General features: G+C 36.5%; 1 long non-coding RNA gene across 1 annotated transcript; it reads left to right on the top strand.

The window, feature by feature from the left end:
• Positions 1-6532: 6532 nt before the first annotated feature.
• On the top strand, positions 6533-23114 carry LOC138819166 (uncharacterized). Its single transcript, XR_011369335.1, has 3 exons — positions 6533-6578; positions 18196-18465; positions 23019-23114. It is a non-coding gene; the product is annotated as an uncharacterized lncRNA (long non-coding RNA).
• Positions 23115-24209: the final 1095 nt, after the last annotated feature.

Below are 24209 nucleotides of genomic sequence, written 5' to 3'. Positions count from 1 at the left end.
CCCTGACTGTAGCACTCTGAGATAGACAGAGGGGAAAAATGGCTTTCTTCTCCAGTGCTGGCCTGCCAAATGGGAGCAATCATTGCCACACCAATTCCTCACACTAGATTCAAGGCTGGAGGGAATGGTGGGTTCTCTTACAGCTAAGACTACTAATATTTTTTCTCCCTAGGGGTGTATGGCTTCCCTTGTTGATCATGGGGTCTCCTCTTCTCACCCCCATCTCTCAGAGCTTCAGGCTGCCTCCTGCTTTCCTCTACTTCATCCTTTCAAGCTTTTATCTCTTTCTGAGTTCCAATACTTTTCCTCTTTCTATTCAGAATATAGACTCTCCTGGGTTACCCTGATGCTTCTAATTTACAGAGTTGCACAGAGGAAGTGCCTAATCATCCATCTTACAACATAAAGTCCTCATTTATTCTGAATCATTATGATTCTGTCTCTTCAAAACTAATCACCATGCCATGATTAGGACCAGGGCCATTCTGTAACCCAAACACTGCAATGGTGAGCTGAAAGTAAAATTTTAAATCAGTGTTCTAATTTATGATCATGAGCTTCACATTATGGCAATGTATTTTGCTAAAGACAATATTGGACTTTAAGGGTTTATAATAACTAAGTAGACAACATTCAAAAGTCAAGAAATTAATTCAATTTTATGGGGGAAAATGTTACATAAGACTTGAAGAAAACTATCAAGAATCTAGGTGGGGAAGTGGTACTGTAGCTCTAAGTGGTACAGCACTAGCCTTGAGCAAAAGAGCTCAGGGACAGTGCCCAGGCTCTGAGTTTAAGCCCCATGATCAACAAAAAAAATAAAGAAATAAAAAGAAACAAAAAAATCCAGTTGGATTTAGAAGCACTTCTTAGTTGTCTGCCTATTACTTTGGGGTTCTTAATGACTCACAAATAGAATGCTTACTTCTGAAAGAAGAAAATATTTTATTTCCTTTATTTCCTTAGAACTTATATTCAAGGACTATTACTTGAAGCTATCTTCGGGAAGTACATTTTTTGTGCATTTGGATATTTTTGAAGTTCAAAATTCATGTTAAAAATGTTAACAGTTATTCAAAGAAGCAGCAACAATTCAACTTTTGAGTTCTGGAAGCAGAGATATCCTGAGAGATTTCCCTCCACATCCAGGTAAACTGGAAGAAAACAGCTCAAGCCTGTGTGGTCAGGACTTCAGAGTTATGGACCCTGGGCTTTGGAATTTTCCCAGTGAAGGTAGCTAGCAAAAGATTTTCTCTACCACTATCAGCCCTTGACCCAGAGCGTCTCAGGCAATTTGAATTCTAACCTTGTAAAAAAATTAAGAATAACAATTCTTCCTTCCTTTGACCACCTTGCTGTGTCTCTTAATGGACAATTTAGGGACAACTTGTTTTCTAGGTTTAAAAGTAATACAAGGCTCTTAAGTGTCCAGGTGCTCATAAGTGACCAGATATTCAGTCAAAGATTCAGTAGAATCTCTCTATCTTTGAGGAACCAGGAATTGAGAAGAACACACATCCTCCTAAGTGTTTTACAGTCTTAAGGGCAGGAAACAATTTTGAGAGAACAGTGGTTAGTGTCAGGAGGTTGGAGATGGCATGAGAGGAAGTCATAGGCAGCCAGTAGACAATGGAAAAGCCAGTGAGTGATATTCCAGTATGGTAGCAAGTGAGGAGAGAGAACAATGGAAAATCTAAGTTCTTGCAAGTTAAGTGGGCAGGTCATAGAAAAATGAAAGTAGGGATAAAGCAAAAACTGCAAGACTGGCTTTCTTGATGAGAATTGAGTACAATGGGGAGTAATGGTCTATGTCTAGCCAAGAATGGTGATAAGAACAAGGTAAAACTTTAAACTAGGAAGACATGAGTGCCTGGTGCTTATCAAGGGACATAAGAATGCAAGATAAAGATCCCTCAGCAAAGGTGCAATACAGAATTCAACCATTAACTAAAAATCTAAGGCAAAAGCCATTTTATTAGGACCAGCAGTTAGAGGGATTCAATCAATGGAAAGAAGTAGAAGAATGAGGTTATTCCCTGAATGATATGAACTTTGGGTCTTGTTTTTCTATTCATGTATAAAGCATGGATTTTTATCAACTGCTGACCCTCATCTGGAATAATCAAAAAAGGAGTCCGATACTTTGGATGAAATTTCCAAATGTTAGAATTCAGAAATCTCTTCTTAGAGTTGGTACTTGTTTTCTTAAGAGATCAATCCTCTTTCTCCATCTAAGAAGTAAATATCTGAAAGATAAAAACAGTGTAGGAGAGTGGAAGGTACTAGTATTTACTGTGCAGACACTCAATCCTCCCATGATCAGTCTAGAATCTCAATCTATCTATAGTCAGCTATAGTATGACTTAGAACCAATTTTCTTTTTAGTTTCCATCTTCTACAGGCCCTGAGCTCAGTAAAGTTAGCCTTTTAGGGAGGCATCTTAGGAATTAGATTACTTATCATTAATGTTTTACTTTGAAGACTCTACAAGACTCTACTTTCCTCCTTCTCAACTTAATTATCACTTTTCTTTCTATCTTACCAAAAAGCTAAGATCTTTCATCTCCTGGTTTGTAATTTTTTTCAGGAGCTTTGTAATTTTTTCATTACTAGCACTTTATTATGTTGCTGAGAAAGATTCACGTATTCATTTTTAGTCAAAAAAATCCATCTATATGAAACTATATGAATACATGGAGTACAAAATGGCTACTTTCTAATTTCAAGGGTAGCCTTCATATTTGTGGTAAAATCGTCTAAGTACATATTATAAAAGATTTTGAGGCCAAGGAAGGACAATGCCTTATAATTATCCTGATGGTTCCTAGAGAAAAAAATATCTGTTCCTTTCTGATCTACAGCAGGGTCTTCATTTAACTCTTTATTTAGGCATGAATGGGACTGAACTTACTAGATTTTTCTCACAAGATTGGCTTTACCTGAATTACCAATTCATCCCATTTCCAGTTACCACAATACATTCTTTTCTTTCAAAATCATGAAATTTTTTCCCTCCAAAGCAATTGACTCTTTCTCCACTCATTGTCAATACTTAGACTCAACATTCCCCACACACATAAGAAGATACATTTTATATTTGACCATTCTAATGATTTCCAAAGTATCCCAGTGCCAGGTGGGAGTTATGTGTGAATAACTTGGGAAGAGTGTTAAAAGTAACAAATTTACACAACACACAAGGAAGACATAGAAGAGAGTTACAAAGACATAGTTTTTTTTTCTTTAAGAACTTAAAGAAAAATGCTTTGTGATAAGGAAGGATGTCTATAAAGTATGGTTTGTCCTAGAGTAAAGGATTGTTCCAAAATGGAAAAGAGGAAAAAAACATCAGGACAGACAACATTAAAGATTTGAAGCAAGGTCGAAAGGTCTAAGTAGATCTTTAAAAATATATAAAAGGTAAGAGTTCATGTGTATAATTAAATTGCCTGTAATTTAAGTGTTATCTAAAAATATTTTCCAAGGTCAAATTTTAATGCACTGATGCAAAATAACACTTAATTCTCTGTATCTCAAACATATTCCATTACCAGTAACATTTGAAAATAAACCTGGTTTAAAGAACAAAGATTAGAAGATTATGTGTTATCAATATAATTACTTATGTTTTCTGATGATTTTTGTAGAGCTTTAGAATTTAGGAGGCAGTCTTAACTGGGTCAAGATTTATTTGGATGTCTTTTTATCCCAAAGTCTTTTAAGTAATCTCTTAATAACTATTATTTTAGATGATTAGTATACACTATATGCCCTTTACTAAAATATATAGAGTTGTGTGTTTAAATTTTATCTTAAATGCATTACATATAATCTTTGATATACAAAATGGTCAATAAACTGGGCATTTCTCAAATATATAATAATAATGGTGATCCTTAGCCTCACACCCAGTGGAACTGACTCAACAAATGGAACAAGTAGGGTCTCATAAATGTATTCTGAGTTACTGTCAAATAGTAGTTAGAATACACTGGTATATTCATACTTAGCTGTATCTATTGTCCTTTCAATTTGCTCATTTACAACTAACTGGTACACTGAAATAGAAAGATCAAAAATAATCTTGGTTTTTGAAAACTTTAATAGAAAACATTTTATGTACATAATTATGGAAGACAATTTGAAGACAATTATGAAGATGATACAAAGTATCTAAAGTGGTATAGAAATTCAAAAGAAGCACAAATAACTTTTTTTATCCCTTTATGCAAGAAGATAAGAACTAGAAGAATGGCAAAATTTCCAGGAGTAGGATGTAAATCATTTGAGTCAGGTTCACAGGAATTTGCCAAAAATTGAGTATTCAAAATTAAAATTGTATGGTAGTACATTTATGTCTGTTATACTAGATTCCTGTGGAGCATAAATAAAATATTCTAAATCAAATATATAAATTTGTTGAAAATTTTCCAAAGGTTTAATATTAATATTAATTATCAAAGATTTATTAATTACATAGTAATAAAAATTCTATTAATGGGTATTAGGACAAATGGCAGCTTAAAACTTGCTTTCCATGGAGAAACCAAGAAATTATATGAAATAGAAATGATAATTTAAAAAATACTCAATATTTCTTAGTAGCTATATTGATAATGCCATATGTTCTTATACTATAAAATAACTTGATTTTCCTCCTTCACAATTTTTATTTGTATAAATTATTTGTAGCAAAGGGTTTTACTGTGATATTTACAATGTGCATATAATATACTTTGATCATCTTCACAACATCTACATTGTTCTTTCTTAACTACCCTCCTTACTCCCTCTTTAAATTTTTGGTGGATTTTATTTGACTGTGTTCATAAATATTTATAATATATTTCTATAATATTCATTTTTGTTACCCTTTCCCTTCTCATCTTTTCACCAGTTCCTAGATCTAAAGCATTTTATAGATCATTTTTTGATTTTACAATCACCTTCAGTACTAGCTACTAAGGATGAGATCTGAGGATCACTGTTCAAAGCCAGCCTAGACAGGCAAGCCTGTGAGATTCTTATCTCCAATTTACCACCAAAATCCCAAAGTGGAACTGTGGCTGAAATGGTAATAGCCTGAGTGAGAAAGCTCAGGGACATTGCCCAGGCTCCCAGCTCAAGCACCAGTACTAGCATTAAAAAAAAAAAAATAGCCCAGAATATTTTTGGAATAAAGATGAAATATTTTCATATCTATTTTGGTATCATCTATCAGCAAAGCTTCCTTTTGTAATAATGAGAAAATATTTTATATCCTTTCCTCCGTTCACTTGTAGTTAAAAATAATATTAAAACCTTCCCTTACTTCTCAAATATTCCATTTCATCTCTTGCATTACTTTTCCAACTTTACATCAACATGCCTTTGCTATTTCTTGGTTAGCTTCATATTCTTTATTAGCTTCAACAACAGCATGCTCTTTATATTAGCCTCAAGCTCTTCTTTCAGTTAAAATAAAAAATTAGGTTGGTTTTTATTCAGTATTTTCTTAAAGAAAAATGCTAATTGTGATAGTATCGTGTACTCTGTATGCTATTTTTAAAATGATTAAATGTTATGAGGCATCTATTTGTGCCCTGGCTTTTGCAATGCGATTGGAATTACTGTTACTCTAGGGCATCTAATAGCTAGAAGAATGATTTACTAAAGGACATAGATTTTGAAACACAAACACCAATAGGTAAAAAAATGATGTGACAGACAAGATCAACTCTAGATGCTAATGAAAAGAAAGTATTTGGGAATGATTTCAGAAATACATCTCCATCTACACACAAATGGAACTGGGACATCATGAGAGGGGTACATATTTTTCTTCTCTTGCACTTCAATTACCTTATCTCTTTCTTTCCTTTAAATTCTGCTTTCTGTTCCTTGTTGCACACTACTTTTACTCCTAACTTCCCCATTAAATGAAGAAAAGTTCTTAGCTCTTGCTGGTCCTACAAAAAGCATCTCATGATTGTCCTTCCCCAGTAACATTAAAGATGAAGTCTTTTCTTCTCTCAAAGAACCTTCTGAATATTCATAGTGAATACCAGGCTCAGATGGTTCAGATCCAGGCTAACGTTATTATAGAAAAAGTCTGTCCTTCAAAGAACACCAGTTCTTCATGAAAACATGGAGGACTGATGATACAGTGGGAAGAAAACTGGGAGTCAGAAGTAATGAGTGTACAGGCCTTGTGCCATTGCTGGCTACTTGGTCTTAGACAAAGCGGGACATGAAATTTCTTCTCTGTAAAATGTAGAAGTCGTGACAGGTTAAGCAATCCTGCCCATCATCCTCAAAATAATACGTAGATTATCTTATATGGTAAAGGGACTTTATATGTATAATTTTAAGAAATTTGAGATGAAGAGACTAGCCTGGACTAATTAAGTGGATCCAGCATTTTTTCTTATGAAAAAATTTTTCTTATGAAAGAGACCACAAGGTCAGTGTAGGAGAAGGCAATGGGAGAGGAGAAGCATGGAATAGAATGTCCCGACTTGACAATGAGGGGTGTGACCACAAACCAAAACAGGAAGCTTAAAGGCAAGGAAACAGATTCTCCTAAAACATTCAGGTAGGTTGATGGATGTAAGGCTAGTCAAAGTGATCTTGGACTTGTTACCTACAAAACAGCAAGGAGAACACATTTAGCTTGCTTACAGACATTGGTGGAAACTTAAATGAATATAAAATTGAACTAGGTGACTTCTATAGTTGCTCCATACTATGATTGATGGTTTTCAGTGATGGCTCATTTTTAAGCAATCCAGATTTTACAGTACTCGAGTGGTTTTGTTGTTGTTGTTATCATTGTTGTTGATTGTGGAGCTTGAACTTAGGGCCTGGGTGCTATCTCTGAGCCTCTACATGCTCAAGGCGAATGCTCTACCACTTGAGCCATAGTTCCACTTCCGATTTTTGAGCAGTTAGTTGGAGACAAGCCTCATGGGGACTGTTCTGCCCAGGCTGGCTTCAAACTGATATCCTCAGATCTCAGCCTCCTGAATAGCTAGGATTACAGGTGTGAGCCACTAGTGCCAGGCTTCTTGAATGTTTTAATGGAACTACTTAAAACAAGACTGCTAATCAAGTAGTCCTTGCTAAAAAACAAACAACAGAAAAAAAATTAAGCTGGGTGCCAGTGGCTCAAGTCTGTAATCCTAATTACTCAGGAGACTGATAGGTGAGGATCATGGATCAAAGACAGCCTGGGCAGAAAAGTCTGTGAAACTCTCATCTTCAATGACGCATAAGAAAACAGCAACAACAACAACAAACCTGGAAGAGAAGCTGTCAAGTGGTAGAGTGCTAGCCTTGAGCACAAAGCTCATCTAGGCCCTGAGTTCAAGCCCTAGAACTGCATGTGCACGTGTGCACACACACACACATACACACACACACACACACACACACACACACACACGTGCATTTTTTTAATTAGGTTTTTTATTGTGAACAGACTGTACAAAGGGGTTACAGTTACATGAGCAAGGTAATGAGTACATTTCTTATTCAGCATTGTTGCCTCCTCCTTTGTTTTTCCCCTACCATCCCTTCCCTCCCACCTCCTCAGTTACACAGGCTCCTCCCCCCTCCAAACCTCCCCCATCCACCCTTACCCCAGCCTAAATTGTAAAGTTCATTTTTTCTTCCTTGCTATTGTTTCTAATGTATTTATAAGGTACCATGTGATTTTGTTTGTTGCTTTGTATGTCCCTCCCCCACGCTATAACCCCCGTTTTCACTGCATTTGATGTTGGTATAATTTGGGGAGGGGAAGGGAAACAAATTGTTTAAGTAGGGATACAGATTGACCCATTGAAAAAATGAGATATACAAGACGCTATGTCGAAACACAAGTGCATTTGAAGAAAAGCAATTGCCTAAGAGTCGGCAGTTTCAAGTAAGGTTTTGTTTTGTTGTGGAAACTATTAGCCATAGGAGAAGAGCTTGAGCTCTGCCCGTACTCTGTGCCCAAGTTCTTTTGCAACTCCATTGTTAGCCTTTCCCCATTATCTCCTCTCCTCTCATTTTCAAGACAGACTTTTCAATAGCCATTCCCTACCAGTACTCTCCAGGAAACATTTTCTCCCAAATCTCCTCCAAGCTCCAACCAATATGTCTTCCTGAAAGCTCTTCTAACAGCCCAGGCCATACTTAATCTTTTCTTCCTGTTTTCTCCAAGCCTGTCATTTGTCCTTGTATTCAGACTCTTTTATCCACATATTTGGTGCTGGGAGAGACATCTGTCTCTCTTCCACGAGACAGAAGGAACTTGAAGGTTGCATTTATTTATTTGAGTGGCTGCCAGGCTCAAGGCTTACACATAGTAAGGTTTCTTGAATTAAACTCACAGAGCACAAAAACCAATAAAACAACATCTTTCTTTTCTCATAATCTATAGAATTTAGTGAGGAATTCTTCTATAGGAAAAGTTAAAAAGGAACAAGTATTTGGAAGTGCTTGTATCCTTTCTCCTTACTGTCTGCAATGTTTTATGATAGCATGAATTTCCCAGGCTTACCCATCTTCTGACATACCATGGACAGGCAGGAAAATTTGAACACATCCTTGCACAATTTTTTCCAGTAGGAAGATCAAAAGTTAAACTTAGAAGCTTAAAGAGAAGTGTTTAAAGTTGCAGCTTATAGGAATTACATAATCCCTTCTGATTTACTGCCACCCTGTAATTTTTTCTCTTCTTTGAAATTCAGGATTAGGTACATTTTAAGAACTTAAAAACTGTTTCAAATTATCCAGCATAATTATTGATAACACCTCTTTACTCCCTTGATCCCAACCAAATCCTAATTAACTAAAGCTTTTCAGTGTCCAAACAAAAGCAATTTATTCTACCTGCTCAATGTTATTAAACTATGTTCCAGCTTGGATTTGATAATACATAAATCAAGAGGTAAAGTGAGTTCACTCCAGAAGTATCTTCCAGCAGTATTATGTCTGTCCCTTTACTCATTTCCTTAATCATAGTTGCTGCTTATTCCAAGCCTTTCATTTTGATAACTAAGAGGGCTTAACTCGTAATTCCCTAGTACACCAAAAAAGAAGATAATTGTTAGGTCATACCAAGGTTCTATGATTGTTATTTTTCAGACAGGTAAGTAGACCTAAATGTCAAATTCCCATGGTATGGCTATAAAAGAACCACAAAGATAAAGTAATGGATGCCCAATTTCATTTTGAGCACTTGCCAAACCTAATGAGTTAAATGGAAAAATCTCTGCTGTATCTGAACAGAGATATATGAGCTAATGCATATTGGATTCTATTGGCAATGACCCTGAAGGAGCCTTCACATAACAGCTGTTTAAATAAGCAGTGCCATAAATAATTTTACCTTTATAAGCAGTAAAGTAGAAGAAAAATCTCATTTCTCCCATCTGTGAAAGAATATCTATGGCATTCTATTCTGTACAAGTAAATAAGCAAACATCCCAGACTATCCCAGGCCACCCACACATGCTGATTTCTCTTTCATTATTGATCCTCAGGGACCAGATTGATGCTCAGTGGTGTTTTCTAGTCCCTTCTCCATCTTTAGGACATAGGTCAGCACAACATAACCCCAAGGCTAAAATTTGGGATTAATGTGTTTACACTGCTGCTCTCACTTCCTATTCAGCAAATCTTAGTGGCATTCCAGTCTGAATATTTTTTCAAAAGGCCAATGGAGAGGAGGCCTTCACGCTGAAAAGAATCAGTGGCTCAAAGAGAACAGAATAAAGGGTGTGTAGCTCAGAAACTGGCTAGTTCAGTGCATTCTGTGTAAAATTGTGTGTGTGTTGTCTGCCAAGAAAATGTAGTAGCTGGTCATGTATATCTATATGTTTTTCAACATAAATATGAAGATTCTGAATTAGTTGTTTATTCTATCACATGTCAAGTCCTTAAAAGGCAAATTAAAGCAAATGTTGATCTGAATATTTTTAAGATAGAAAGGCCCAGAGTGGGGAAAGGAAATTTCCAGGCTAGATTTTGGTCTTGGCAGAATTTCATTTGGCCATCAGCTAGTTTTCTAAAATTAAGTGTTCTTTGCTTCTATCCTTAATTATTTGAATGAATCAAGGTTTAGAAAAAATGGACATGTCATCTCAGACTTCATATTTCTGGGTATATACAGACACGTAATTGACAACACGAAGTGCAGTCTTTACTTTCATAGCTCCCCTATGACCCAGCAATCCCACTTTTGGGCATTTACCCAAATGATCACAAACAAGACCATACTAAAGCTACCAGCACAACTATGTTTATTGCAGCATTATTTACCATAGCTAAGATATGAAACTAACCCAGATGCCCCTCAGTAGATGAATGGATCAAGAAAATGTGATATATATACAGAATGGAATTCTATGCCTCCATCAGAAAGAATGGCATTGCCCTATTTGTTAGGAAATGTAAAGACTTGGAAAAAATTCTATTAATTGAAGTAAGCCAGGCCCAAAGAAACATAGGTCCCATGGTTTCCCTTATTTGCAATAACTAGTATACGTCTGAGTCAAGCAGAAAAGGTCAGATAAGTTGATGTTAGGGAAATGAACCCCAAGATAAGTATTCAAATGTTTTTTTCTTTCATGCAAAAAAAATTGTTCCTAACACATCTATAAGATTATTTCTTTGTTGCTTTGTATGTCCCTCCCCCACGGTATAACCCCTGTTTTCACTGTATTTAATGTTGTTATAATTTGTGGAGGGGTAGGGAAAAAACAAATCGTATAAATAGGGATACAGGTGGACCCATTGCAACAATGAGACCTACAAGTGGTTATGTCGAAAACAAACTTTACAACTTTGGTAGGGGGGGATAAGGAGGGTCGGGTGGGGGGGACGGGGGAGGATGGGATGGGAAGGGGAAACAAAGGAGGAGGCTACAATGCTTGATAAGAAATATACTCATTATCTTGCTCATGTAATTGTAACCCCTCTGTACAGTATTTTCACAATAAATAAAAAGAAAAAAAAGCAACTTAAAAAGTGGGTTGGACATAGATTTGGTTGAAGAATTAAACTAAATTCTTTTTAACAATTTTTTTTGTGAGAATACCATACAGAGGAGTTACAATTACATGGGCAAGATAACGAGTACATTTCTTATCAAGCATTGTTGCCTCCTCTTTGTTTCCCTTTCCCATCCCTTCCCATACTCAACTAAATTCTTCCACATTCAGAAGAGTAACTACCCATAGCATGAAAGAAGTCTTGAAAGTAGAAAATCCCCAGAAGTGAGAAAACAAGATTATTCCAACTAGATGTGATAAAGAGGTAAATTTCAGAAAATGGCTACAGAAACAAAGAAGGGTGGTTGAGGTTCATTTTAAGATAAAATTCTACTTTGGGAAATGAGAATATTAGGAGAGGAAGTGGGAGAAAAGGAAGTTTACTGTTTCTAATTTAAAAGACCAAATGGGTAGACACTATTAACAAGCCAAGGAACACAGTAAGACTTCCTTCTATTCCTTGGTCTTCCCTTTGTACTTACATGCTCCATTTCTCCTTGGTTTTGACAGGTTTCAAAGATAATAGAGCTAGTAAGGAGGAAATAAATCACTTTCTTGTTATGGACTTTACAATTCTTAGTTCACAAATATATTTTTCCTAGTAGTCGAAACATTTAATAAATCATATCCTGGGGCTGAGGGTAGTAGTTCACTTCCAACTAATGATCTTAAAGTTTAACTCCATTACTCTGTCTTGTTAATTTTCACATCTGTTACCAGTCTCTTACTTCCAAGCACACATGAACATGCAAAGAATACCATGTGATCAGGAAAGTAAAGACTGTGATGATGCATCTCCAAGCCAAAGAGAACATAGACTGCCCAGAAAACTACCAGCATTTAGTAGAGAGGCAGGAATCAGATTCTTCACCCCAGCCTTCAGAAAGAACTAACCCTGCCAGTGTCTGCTTCTAAGACTTCTAGACTCCAGAACTGTAAGACAACACATTTTTGTTGTTTAAACTTCTCATCTGGTGGTACTTTGTAACTATAACCCTAATCCTTTACGTGGTCCCCATTATAGCATGTACATTATAGCATGATGGAACATTCTGAAGCCTCCAGTAATGGTTTTTATATCAGAATTTCCTAGCTTTCTCATGATCCTAAAGGCAGCAGCTGCCTATGTAGGTCAATTTAGTGATGGTTTCTTAAAACTCAACCTATGCAACCTGTCTTTCCCTGAATTAAGTCCCTTTTGGCTTAAAGTGGGTCTAATAGATTCTGTTATCTGTTATCTGGATCCTGTATCCTGATTAAAGGATACAATGACACTCCAAAGTGTAACATTAATTTTTGACCCTGGAAAACAAACAAAAGGTTGATTTGATTTTCTCTGAGCAACACAGTATACCTCACAAAATTAAATCCTAATTTCACCAACACAGTGAAATTAGAAAATGGGTCATATTGAAATTTGGTAACAAATCTCCCATTAGATCATCAGAAGTCTATTCCTTTCTGAGATTTCTGTATTTTAGGAAGAACTCTGAACTTTCTGCAATAATGAGTTAGTTGTTTCTCCCTAGACAGATGAAATGCAGAAGTTAGACAGAAAGATGGGTGGATAGATAAGGATGGAATTTGTAAATTTAAGAGTAGACATTATAAACTTTTGGGTCAAATTGAATTTTTGGTAGTCTTGTGGTTTTGGAAAGCTCCATTCAAGACTATACAATATACAATGCTCCATAGGAAATGTACTCATTACCTTACTCATGTAACTCTAACCCCTCTGTACACTATTTTTACAATAAAAAAACATAAAAAAGACCATACAATACAAAATTCAGAGAACAACCAGTCACTAAAACTTAGATCTAAGTACTATATGACTTAATTCAAGCCTTTATAAGCAACATGAATAAAGTAGAAGATTCAAACTCATAGTAATAATGTTAATCACCATACTTTAGGAGTGATGTTTTTAGGGCATAGTTCTTAGTGAGAATAGACATTTTCTTCTTCAAACAGTATGAGATTCAGAAATGACTTACCCAAAAGTCAAGCAAACAGTAGTTTCATTATTTGAAGGACAAGCAATCCTATGCAAGAAATAGTTATTTTCCTTAGCATTTTCAGAAAGCATGTTTAAAGAGCCAAATGCATATTAAACTGTGATAGGTACGCCTAGAAAAATCTGATCTAAGATTTACTTATCTAATGATGGTAGCCATGACACAGGTGAACAAAGACTCTTAACAGTGAGCCTTTTTGAATCCCTAATGTACATGTCTGGCTAAGGTACATTTACCTCTCAGCTAGGATAGTTGTCACTTTCTTAATTTTTAAATTTTTAAATTTTTAAATGTAGCACTTACACAGTTATCACCATTGTTCTAAGTACTTTGCTCCAAATGATCTTTTGTGTAGCAAGTATTATTACTATGCTCATTTTGCAGATGAGTGACAGGATGGTAGATAATTCTGCCAGGGGAGAAGAAGAGTCAAGCCAAGGCAGTGTGAGGCCAGTGCCTTGCTCTAACCCCTACTCAGTACCTGGTAACCATGGTGAAGTCAGGGGCATGAGCACCTGGCCTTCTGTTCTAGGAAAGCTTCTTGAGATCAAAGTTCCTTTGGATTCCTAAATGTTATACATCCATATAACATTTGCAGTTGTGCCAGGGAAAGACTCAAAATTCAAGTCATTAAGCAAATAGGTAAGGAAATATGTGATAAGTGTGAGAGCATCTGGATTAGACAGCAAGGCTCATCCAAGATAAACAGGAGTTGGTAGTGCTGAACTACAGAACCCTTCTTTTTCTCTTAGGTCACTTCATTCCAAGTGCTCTCTGTATGCTTTTTCCCCCATTAAAATAGGTGAGTTGAGGAAACCATGGCCAATGGCAGGTCATGCACTAGCTCTTGATGAAACTGAAGAACAGGAAGCTGGTCCTCTTTCTTCCCTTGGGTACCGTGCTTAACCCCACTTTTCGTGTTTAGAGAGGACAGCACTGGGTCTCCGGGAACTGGGTCTCCACGTTGGCCAAATCCCTAGGACAATTATGTTAAGGAGTATATTCACTCAGACATGATTCAGCCACTCTAATGTTCCCTGTCGTTTAGATTTGTCCATTTGATCTACCCTTCCTGCAACCCATCATAAAGTCCCACTAGTGCATGACTCTCCTTCGTTGACTCACATTTCAGGGGTGCTAATTAACCTTGGCTAATAGCTCTCTTCGCTAGACTGACTTGAGGATTACTAAAAGCAACAGGCTCACCTAGTGAATGGGAGAAGATGGAAATACAGAAGGCAATTCAGCTCACATATTCCAGAATTGGGGGTCTAACAACCTCTTACTTTCTAGAGCTTTCTGCCCACAGGCATCTTGATCAAAGAGTGAATCTGACATCCAAATCCTCAGGTTTAGTCAGTTTCAAGGCAGCTGCAGTTCAGTCACTGGCAGCAGCAGAGATAGCAAAAGTTACAAAAAATATTGAATGGTTCTGCTAGTACTCTATGATAATACATATTATCACCAGTTTAAATTTAAATTACACATTTTTCCTCAAAATATTACAGAGACTTAAATATAACCCAGAAATTTCACTAGTAGGTATCTACCCAGAAGAATTCAAAGCAAGTTATGATGCAATGTACATGTGCACATGTGCATAATTTCACTGTTTGCAGAAGGAAATATCACCCCTTGATACAACTGGAAAAAGGAAAATTCATTTACCCAATTATTATATCAATAGCAAATGTATGTTTTCTAATTGGATGTTAATAATACACTAAATCATATTCTACACTTGCCATTCTTATGCAAATCAATGTAGTACACATCCTACCACCCAAGCATAATGTCCAAAACACTTAGCAAAGAACCTGTGCCCCACCATCAGAGATAATACCTCCCACACACAACGGCTTAGAACTGGCTAAATGGCAGTACTGCCCCCTTTAAGACAAAAAGTCTTTGAGAATCTTTTCCTGTCTCATTTGTTTCAACAGGTTCTTACCAACAATACCACTATATAAAAGGATATTTCTTCAAGTTCACAGAAGGATATAGTTACACACACACACACACACACACACACACACACACACACACACACACACATATTTCCTGAGATCACTCAACTGTCATAGAGTTTTCATAGCGACTGGCCGAGTGAAGGAACAAGGTTGAAAACACCAAGTGAATAAAGCAGATCTGATTTCTGGAATAAAACTTAATGGCATGCAATGAGTTTGACTGGGATACAGTGTACACACACATGGAAATGTCACAATGCAACTCCTTTGTACAATTAATCAAAAGTGTTAATAGAAATTTTGAGGGGGGGCTAGGAAGGCAGCTCAGTGGTGGAGTGCTTGCCTCACATGCATGAGGCCCTGGGTTCAATTCCTCAACATCACATAAGCAGAAAAAAACGGAAGTGGTGCTATGGCCCAAGTGGTAGAGCGCTTGCCTTGAGCTGAAGAACTGAGGGACAGTGCCCAGGCCCAGAGTTCAGGCCCCACAACCGACAAAAAAAAAAAAAAAAAAAAAAAAGGGAAAGTGGAATTTTCAAAAATCTAAAACCTTATTGGTATGGTCACATCAAGTAACAACTAGTATCTGACAGCTTAATGATTTGCAGAAATATGCACTTTGCAGGAAAAGGTAAAATCATGACACCTTGATGCTAATCAGGGTCCCTTATATGCCAACAAACCTTCCCAGCACATCCATGCTCAGAAGAGCCCTTGCCTTGGCTTAACACTCACTCTGCTTTTGCCATCTTGAAACCCTCAATCAACAAGCTCTGCTTTCTCCCTTGACATAAGACACCACAACTTAGGTAGCCAGATCCTCCAGCATTTAACTAATTGTAACCGTCTTTATCTCACCTAGCCAGAGCATTAGGAGGAAGATCAGGTCATGTAACTCTTCGTAATTTACAAGGTGCTTTCATGTAAAAGTTAAAACTGATTAGTAATTATTTAGGCTCCTATATTGCTTTTTGTGCAGGTGAAAAGAATTATCAGAAAGAGTAGAAAATCTGCAGGAACAGAGGCTAGGTGCCTGTTAAGATAGAGCTCAGTACACCCAGGTTTCCTGATGCCCAGGAAAGGCTAATTCTGCAACCTCTGTACTTTCTGACATCCTACTTCATACAGCAACTTTCACAGAGAGCCTTTGCTTGTTCCTAAACTACACTCAGAACCTCTACTCTCTGTTCACTCTTACTTTCATGACATTCTGTTCATAAATGTCATACAATTGTTGTAATCCCAAAGTATTTCTTCTCTGTCCATCATCCCACCAAAATGCAAACTCTGTAAAGTCAGGAACTGACCTCTCAGTTCTCAACACAATAATATTCCCAGACAGGGTTTGCCGTACAGGAGGCCAAATTATTTCTTAAACAAAAGAAGCAATGAATGAGGAAGTGAATGAATATTCTTTTTCAGTACACTTGAGAATATTGTTTTCTCTGCTGAACCTGCAATACTGTCGTGTCCTTTGGCCACGTGGCCAGTGGGTGGATTTTGCTGGAATGTATTGGTTTACAAATGTGTAACTATCCACTTACTTATCTGCCTACTCTGAAAACGAGATTGTAAGCGATAGCAAAAAATAGCTTTGGAATTTGTACTAAGCCAACTGCACACAAGTACAGAATGTTCTCAGACAGGGTTCATGAATATTAAGACAGGCCACTTCCTGGATTTTATAGCCTTCCTTGCCTGGAGTTCTCTCTCTTGCCCAAAACCCGTTACCTGTTGACCTGAATCTGGATTCTCTCCTTTCCTAAGTAAGATACCAGATGAACTTCAAGGGGATTAGCTTTATCCTGAATCTTGGCTACCACTTGCATGCCATCATTTCTACCCAGACTCATACTTAGAGCTTTGCTGTTTCATGGAAAGAATGTAATTAACACTATATAGCACAGACTTTGCTGTGGTAGAGACACTGACCAAAACATCATTATTCCATTAAGACTGTTAATGCTGGGCTGCTCCAGATGGCCAAGCTGAATCAACAGAACCCACAGAAGGTTGGGTTTATTTCACAGCAGGTAGGAATGTGCAGTTACAGCACAAACAGAAAATTGCTTTGACCTTCCATGAATTATGTGTTTGTCATGCTTAATACAATGAGACTACATGAAGCTATTCATTCCATATACAAAAAAGTTTTGACCAACAGATCTATGAAAATGCATACACATAACATTACTTAAGGGAGTTAGCATCATTCATATACATATATTACCTGAATATTTGTGTGTCAATGACATCCATATAATAGAAAATATATGAAATAAAAATGTGTGGGCTTCTTTTTCTGTTCTATTCCCCTCCCATCTACTAGAGGTATCTTGTTAATATTTTATTTATTTTTTGTTGGTCATGGGGCTAACACTCTGTCATTAATATTTTAAAGTATATTTCTCTCTTGACATTTTAAAGGGGGTATTTAGGCACTCTATGCACTTAAACATTTATAAAAAACATTTATAAAAGTGTTTATTGAGTTAAAATGATTAAGTTTTTAAATGTTGAGAAATATGAATGAATATTTCACATTTCTGAAACTGAACACTGTCTTATATATGATCACTTATTAAACGAAGTAATGTTGTACATTTTTTAACTTAAGTAAATGGCTCATACTTCATGTACTGTTCTACAAGTTGCTTCTTGAGAGAGGCTAACTATGTTCCTGACATGATATTTAGCATTCTCATCATATTTGTATCTATATTATTGTGTGGTATCTTTAAACTATAAAATAAATGGTTACAACCATCATATCTTCAAATCATTTCTAAATTTATTCCTAACCTCCCCACCCAGTGACATAACACAAAGGTCCAAGTCCTTTCTCACAATGTTTCTGCAGAGAAGGTAAAGAATTTAGAATATGCTCTTGGGGAAATCTCCATACCCTGTAACTAATATGCATATAAAATACAAATTTCCAATGCTGAAGACAGTGGGTTGGACCCTTGATTTATTTATCTTTCCTTGGAGGCGGTACAGTTACAAGCATTCCACTCTGTCATATACGTATACCTCATATGGGAATTGTGGGTCTGTGCATGTGTCACTGTGCTCCACATAAAAAATGGGAAATCATGACAGGTGCAAGACTTTGTCCCTGGATTGACCCATAGTCTCCCAGCCTTTACCTTATATTCTCTCTATCATCTTCACCCACTTCCCAGGTAGTGAGTAGACTTTTGTCCTTTGGAGATATTCCAGGAAGCTAAGCAGGACTTCAGGATGACTGTGGCCATGAAGAAGAAGAATGGACTGAAGAGGACTCTGACCTTGACTCAGGCTGGCTGTGATTCAGAATAAGTCTTTGAGAAGTAGCTTAACTGGAGGTTCCAAAAGTTCAGGTGAGGCCAGGACTTCTCGATGCTTCTTCAAAGCAGTTTGGAACTAACTCCCTCCACAGATGCCCTGTGGAGCTGCCAGCCTCACTTCAAGAGACAGGTTGGTGCTGACGAAGTTGAGATGGATTCTACTTCTGACATAGGAGGGCAGTCTTGTAAGCCCTCAGTGTTTCCAAAACATGGAGTTCCATACTGAAAACCAATCTCTGGATAGAAATAATGTCTCACCTTTAGGGGCAGCAAGACATCAGTGATCACAATAGTATTCTAATGATTCCCTAGGGCACGTGGGAACTTGCATTTGTCTTGAGATGAATTGGCATTCTTGCCATTTACCCTCATAGGAAAAGGATGCCGTAGTTGCTTGTGATTTACTCAGTGACATAGCCAACCAGAACCCATGCATCTGCCACCAAAATATTTTTTTAATAGCATTTACCTCTGTTCTGTGTATCACCCACTCCTTCTCATCCTTGAGGTCTCTCTACTTCAATGGACCTGGCCAAGCACAGCTGGCCCTAGACAGCTGGCCCTGTCTGAGGCCTGCTTCCATTCTAGTGTCCTATCATCCTGTTTATGTTCACTTTTAAGAGCCCTATCAGATTTATTAACTTGCTAACTTTCTGTTTGTGAACATTTAAAGATCTGGAGAATGAAGAAAGTTGTTTCATCTATGCTAAATATGTTTCCACTTCCTGGACCACTTGGGCCTTTTGGGGTAGGGAGGGGGCAAAACAATGAAAAATTATCTCTATATTTAAAATTATTTGGGTCTAGGTGTGGTAGTTCATGAGTATAATCCCAGCAACTTGGGAAGTAGAGGTAGGAAAATCACAGCACAAGACCAGCTAGGGCAAACAGTGCTAGGCCCTACCTGAAAAATAAACTAAAAGAAAAAAAAAAGATAAGTAATAGACCACTAAGCAAGTATCAGGCACTGATTTCAATCCTCCGTGATGCGCTGTGACTATGCATAGCCAGGGCTGCCTGGAGCAGGATTTGGGAAAAGATTGAGTGAAACTGGAATAAAGCCATGGTTCATACTCAGGTGTATCAGCATCCCAAATCTCTGGCCAACCCAGAACTGCTCATTACAATCTGTAAGAGCATCTGTGGACTCAGCCTAGGACTGGAGGTGCTCAGACTAAGTCTGATACATCTTCCTCTAAAAATGCCCCTATTCATTAAAAAAATACCAACATACACATAATAGGGAAAATGATTTAAATATTAAACATTTCAACTTAAAAAGAAAGCTTTTTGGTTAGTGTCCTAATGGCGAAGTAACAAATAAAACCCAGAAGATTCACTGATTTTTCCAGCTGATGGGAATCATCTTTCTATGTAAGAGGTTTGGTTTGTTAAAGCATGAATGCATAGTCATTTTAGCCCACTTATTAATTTGTTTTGTGTTCTTTTTCTGCACTTTCCTCCGCTCTCCCAGATTCATTTAATCTATAGCCAATCTGACCTTTCTACTTGGCTCTGATATTTCCCTTCTCTCTGGTTTGAAGATCAAAGTTGAAATCAATTCATGAAATGAATTCAGGAGTGTTCCATCTTTTGCTATTCTTTGGAGGAGTTTATCTCGAATTATCATAGTTTGACCTCACCTATAGAAGTAGCCTGGGCTCAGAACTTTGCTCACAAGATTTTAATTTTAAAAAATTGTGTTGGTACCAGAGCTTGAACTCAAGACCTTGCACTTTCCCTCAGCTGGTTCACTCACAGTTGGTGCTCTACCACTTGAGCCACACCTCTGGTCCAAGGATTTTAATTCAGTTTCTTTAATTGTAGCATGAGTCAGGTTTTCCCTTATTTTACACTTGCTTTGGATTCCTTTTATTCTTCCTAGGAATGTGTATATTTCTCATAAGAGCTTTAATTTATCGGCATCAGTATGCCTTCTTCCAATTTTCAAGTCTCATAATGATAAATTGCTAGTATCATTTATTTGTAGTATGTCCACTTCTCTTGGCAAAAGCTCACAGAAAAGTGCCATTTTTAGCACTCTTTCTTAGAAATGAACTTTTCTTGATACTATCACATGTATCTTTGATTTATACTTCGTCAATTTCTGTCTCTTCAAAATCCTTTGAGTTCTTCAGAGTTTCCTCCTAGACTTCTAAAACTGGGTGCTTAGCTATTTTTTATTCCTTTTTTCACCATCAGAATTTAAGGCTATGAATTGATCACCTAGCAGAGTCTTAGCCACATCTGATGTAGCATTTCTGTTATGATTTATTTCTAAGAATTTTCTAATTTCCATTAAGTATTCTTTGATCTGGGACTGTGCACTTAGTTTTCTGAATTCTTGGAACATTTTCAGCTATACAATTTAACTACATTGTAGTAAAAAATATGATTGGTATGTTACTGATTTTTTTTTTAATTGAGACTTTCTTTAAAGAACTGATTTATCCAATTTTCAGATGGGTTCCATGTGTGTTTTGTAACTCTTGTGCCAATAATGCCACAAATTTCAGTTTCTGCACTTCCTGTACATGCTTTTCCAGGCCTTCAAGAAATTCTTTTGTTTTCTCATCAGTAAGAATTTCATCAAAAGACCATTTTTCTTGGCCTTTTCTTTTTTATTTCTCTCTCTCTCCCCCTCACCCACTGTCTTTTCCTTTTCCTTAGTCATATATATATATATATATACATATATATATATATGCACTTCTAAAAAATACATATAAGTCAGTCTTTGAAATATCACTTAATGCTGTGGTGTATTGATAAGAAATCAAATTTATTTTCTGAAAGAATTTTAACTGGGCACAAGTGCTTAATTCTCACTACCTCCACAAGTACTTTATGAACGCATTATATAATTTCTTCATTTCTAGAAATATTCATAGGAACTGACAACTAGAACAAAGCTTCATTTTCCTTTATTTTGGTACTGGGGTTCGAACTCAGGACCTTGAGCTTGCTTGGCTTCCTGGCTCATGGTCCTCTGGATGTCAACATCCTGAGTAGCTATGATTACAAGTTTGAGTCACCAGTGCCTGGCACAGAATTAGACCTGTAATGCTTACCACCCAAGTAGCAATATAGCATTTATGGATTTTTTCCCTCTGAGTCAGACCATGTATGTTAAAATCCAAGAAAACTCAATTGCTGCTACAGGTTTATAAGAATTGGTCAAGTTTCCTAAGACATCATCTCAGGTCAGAATAATGGGTTATTATTACCCTTCTCCTGAGATGTTTGTTTTATGAAACCAGGTCCCAGAAACAGAGATTTGGGTTTCTTTTAGCCTTACTAAGCCTAGCACTATTGAGTGCTCATCCTATAGGACTAAAACTATAACTTTGGGTTTCTCAACTATCCAACAAGTACTGAGCTCTCCCTCTGTGGGGAATGGTCTGTGTCCTCAAGCCACTAATTCATCTACCCCCTGTCATTTTATCTCCTTGTTTGGGTTTCCATCACTCTTTGCTCATCAATAATTAAAAATACTGAAGAGCCAGGGGCATTCTAAGTCACAGCTAAGGACTCATTTCAACAGCTCAGAGGCACATGCTGGGTATTTACTGCAGTGGAATATGATATACTGTTAAATTTTATTAAACATCATAAGGAGTAAAAGCCTACAAACCTAATCATTAAAGCCATAAAGTTTAAAATCCATGTGTCCTAGAAAAGTCAGTGAATGAATGAAATGCTAATGTTTAATCATTTGCCTTGCACTGTCTAGTAAAACACAAATTAAAATTACTAAAATGATTCAGTCAACAGATGTTTGTAAAATAATAGCTCTCTACTTAGTTTCAGTCAAAGGTTTAAAATTAGTGTTTGGAAAAATTAAACATTCATATTTAATACCACAGATAGGAAGTACTTCACAAGCAAAAAGTGGAGGAGGGGATAAAAAAGGATAAAGAAGATAAGAGAGATGTTAAAAAATAAGCCTATATCTAATCAGAATGCTACATTTATTTTATTTTCATAAAATTCTGTAAAATGAGTATTCCAAAATGAATAGTCTCAAAAACAGTAGGGATACAAGGTATTTTATATTAAATGGATAAATTAGCTAGTAATTTTTCCTCTGCAACTGTCCACATAAATAATACTGAAACCATTTTCCCAAAGACTTTTATTTCATTCAGTAATAGAGACATGCTTATCTAAGATAGCAATGTGAAATCAGTGGAAATTCACTTTAGCTTGTTTTTGTTGTTGTTGCTTTTACATTAGCATTGACTTTTCTTTAATTTTGTTTTCAGGATGACCTCACATAATGAGAAATATATGTTATATCTTCATAGAAACTAGAGTTCTGGAAATTCTAGAAGCAGTACTTTCCTTAATTCCCAATGACTTTTCCATGGTCAGAAAACTATTTGACAGTTTCTCTTCTAAGCACAAATGCACTTCATAGACTATTCTCAAACACATTCATAAAAAAGAAATCTACCTGACCAAAAGGAGTTTGTCATAGCTGACACGTAAGATGCTACATGTCAGAGCACACAGGTGATTTATCTTTTGTAACTTGGTAGATCACCCATTTGTCTCATGCCGCCTCTGCAATGAGAGAGGACCAGATGTGACAGATTTCAAGTGTTCAGTGGCAACATCTGTGATAATCAAATTAACAGACCTGAGTTCTTGCTTTCCTGTAATACTCCTTCCTATTTCCAGCCCAGTAATAGCATGTGTTTAACAAACTTCCGTGAATACATTGGTGCAAGATGGGGACATCGAGGTGTAGAGCAGAGTACTTCTTCATGGTTTCCTGGATTCATTCAGGTAGAGTTGCTTCTTCATTCACAAAGAAGATATTCTTGTTCTCTCTGACAGACATAGCAACCAATTAGACTGCAATCACAATAAACATAAGGATAAAGACAATACATTTAGAAAAGTCAAGGCATACACACGTGTGTTCTCGAGTCACTTGCTTCCCTCTTACTGCACCTGTTATTTTTTGTTCTGCAAAACATTATCATTGCACATGGGCCATTGTCAAAATATTTACGCCAGGCAATGAAAACATGCTTAGAAAGTCATAGTAAATTCTGATTGCCTAATGACAGTTACTCTGGGATGCTCAAGCTCACACGTTAGTGTCTGGCTTATTCAGGTAGAGCACTGAAGTATATTATGAAAGAAATGAAAATTCTTGGAGCTGTAAACACAGCTACCATAAACACATCAAGTTCACATCTTTACCAAGCCCTCTGGCCCTGTCTAATGCACATCTGTAGTTTCATAGTAACCAAAACAAAAAAATCATTTTAAAGCCCAACACATACATTTTGATGAAATCCATTTAATGAGCTGGTCTGTTCCTTTTTATAACAAAATATTAAATGTCTATTACTTTATATATAGTATGATACATATGTATCACATAAATGCATATAAATATATTTTTACCACACTGCCTTCCCATTTTATTTGCTTACCACTAATCATGTGTACCCACCAAACTGCTACTTCTTGTTGTGTGTGTCTGTTTGTGTGTGCATGCTTGTGGCTAGATAAGTAGCCACTCTTTCTATGTATGTAGAGATATAGATCTCATGTAGGTAGGTCTATCTCTATCTATTGATCAATTAGATAGCTTTTACCTTAATAAAATTAAGATTTATACATATAATTTTATAGCAATCCCTACTTCCTACAACATAGGCATTTTTCTAAGTCAATAACTATCTCAATTTTAAAATTTGATTAGTAGAATACACCATCCTTTATTTAACTATTTTAATTTTTTTAATTACTCTCAATTTTTCCTACTATTAATAGAATTACTTTTTTATCACGAGCAACTCTCCTTGTCCTAGATAGCAAATGCAAATTCTTTCAAAAATCTCCAAATTATCATAT

This window comes from Dipodomys merriami, unplaced genomic scaffold (assembly GCF_024711535.1).
Source record: "Dipodomys merriami isolate MVZ:Mamm:240054 unplaced genomic scaffold, mDipMer1.0.p SCAF_8, whole genome shotgun sequence".
NCBI lineage: Eukaryota > Metazoa > Chordata > Mammalia > Rodentia > Heteromyidae > Dipodomys > Dipodomys merriami.
The sequence above is the reverse complement of the archived record's forward strand: the minus strand, read 5'-3'. Positions and strand labels throughout refer to the sequence as shown.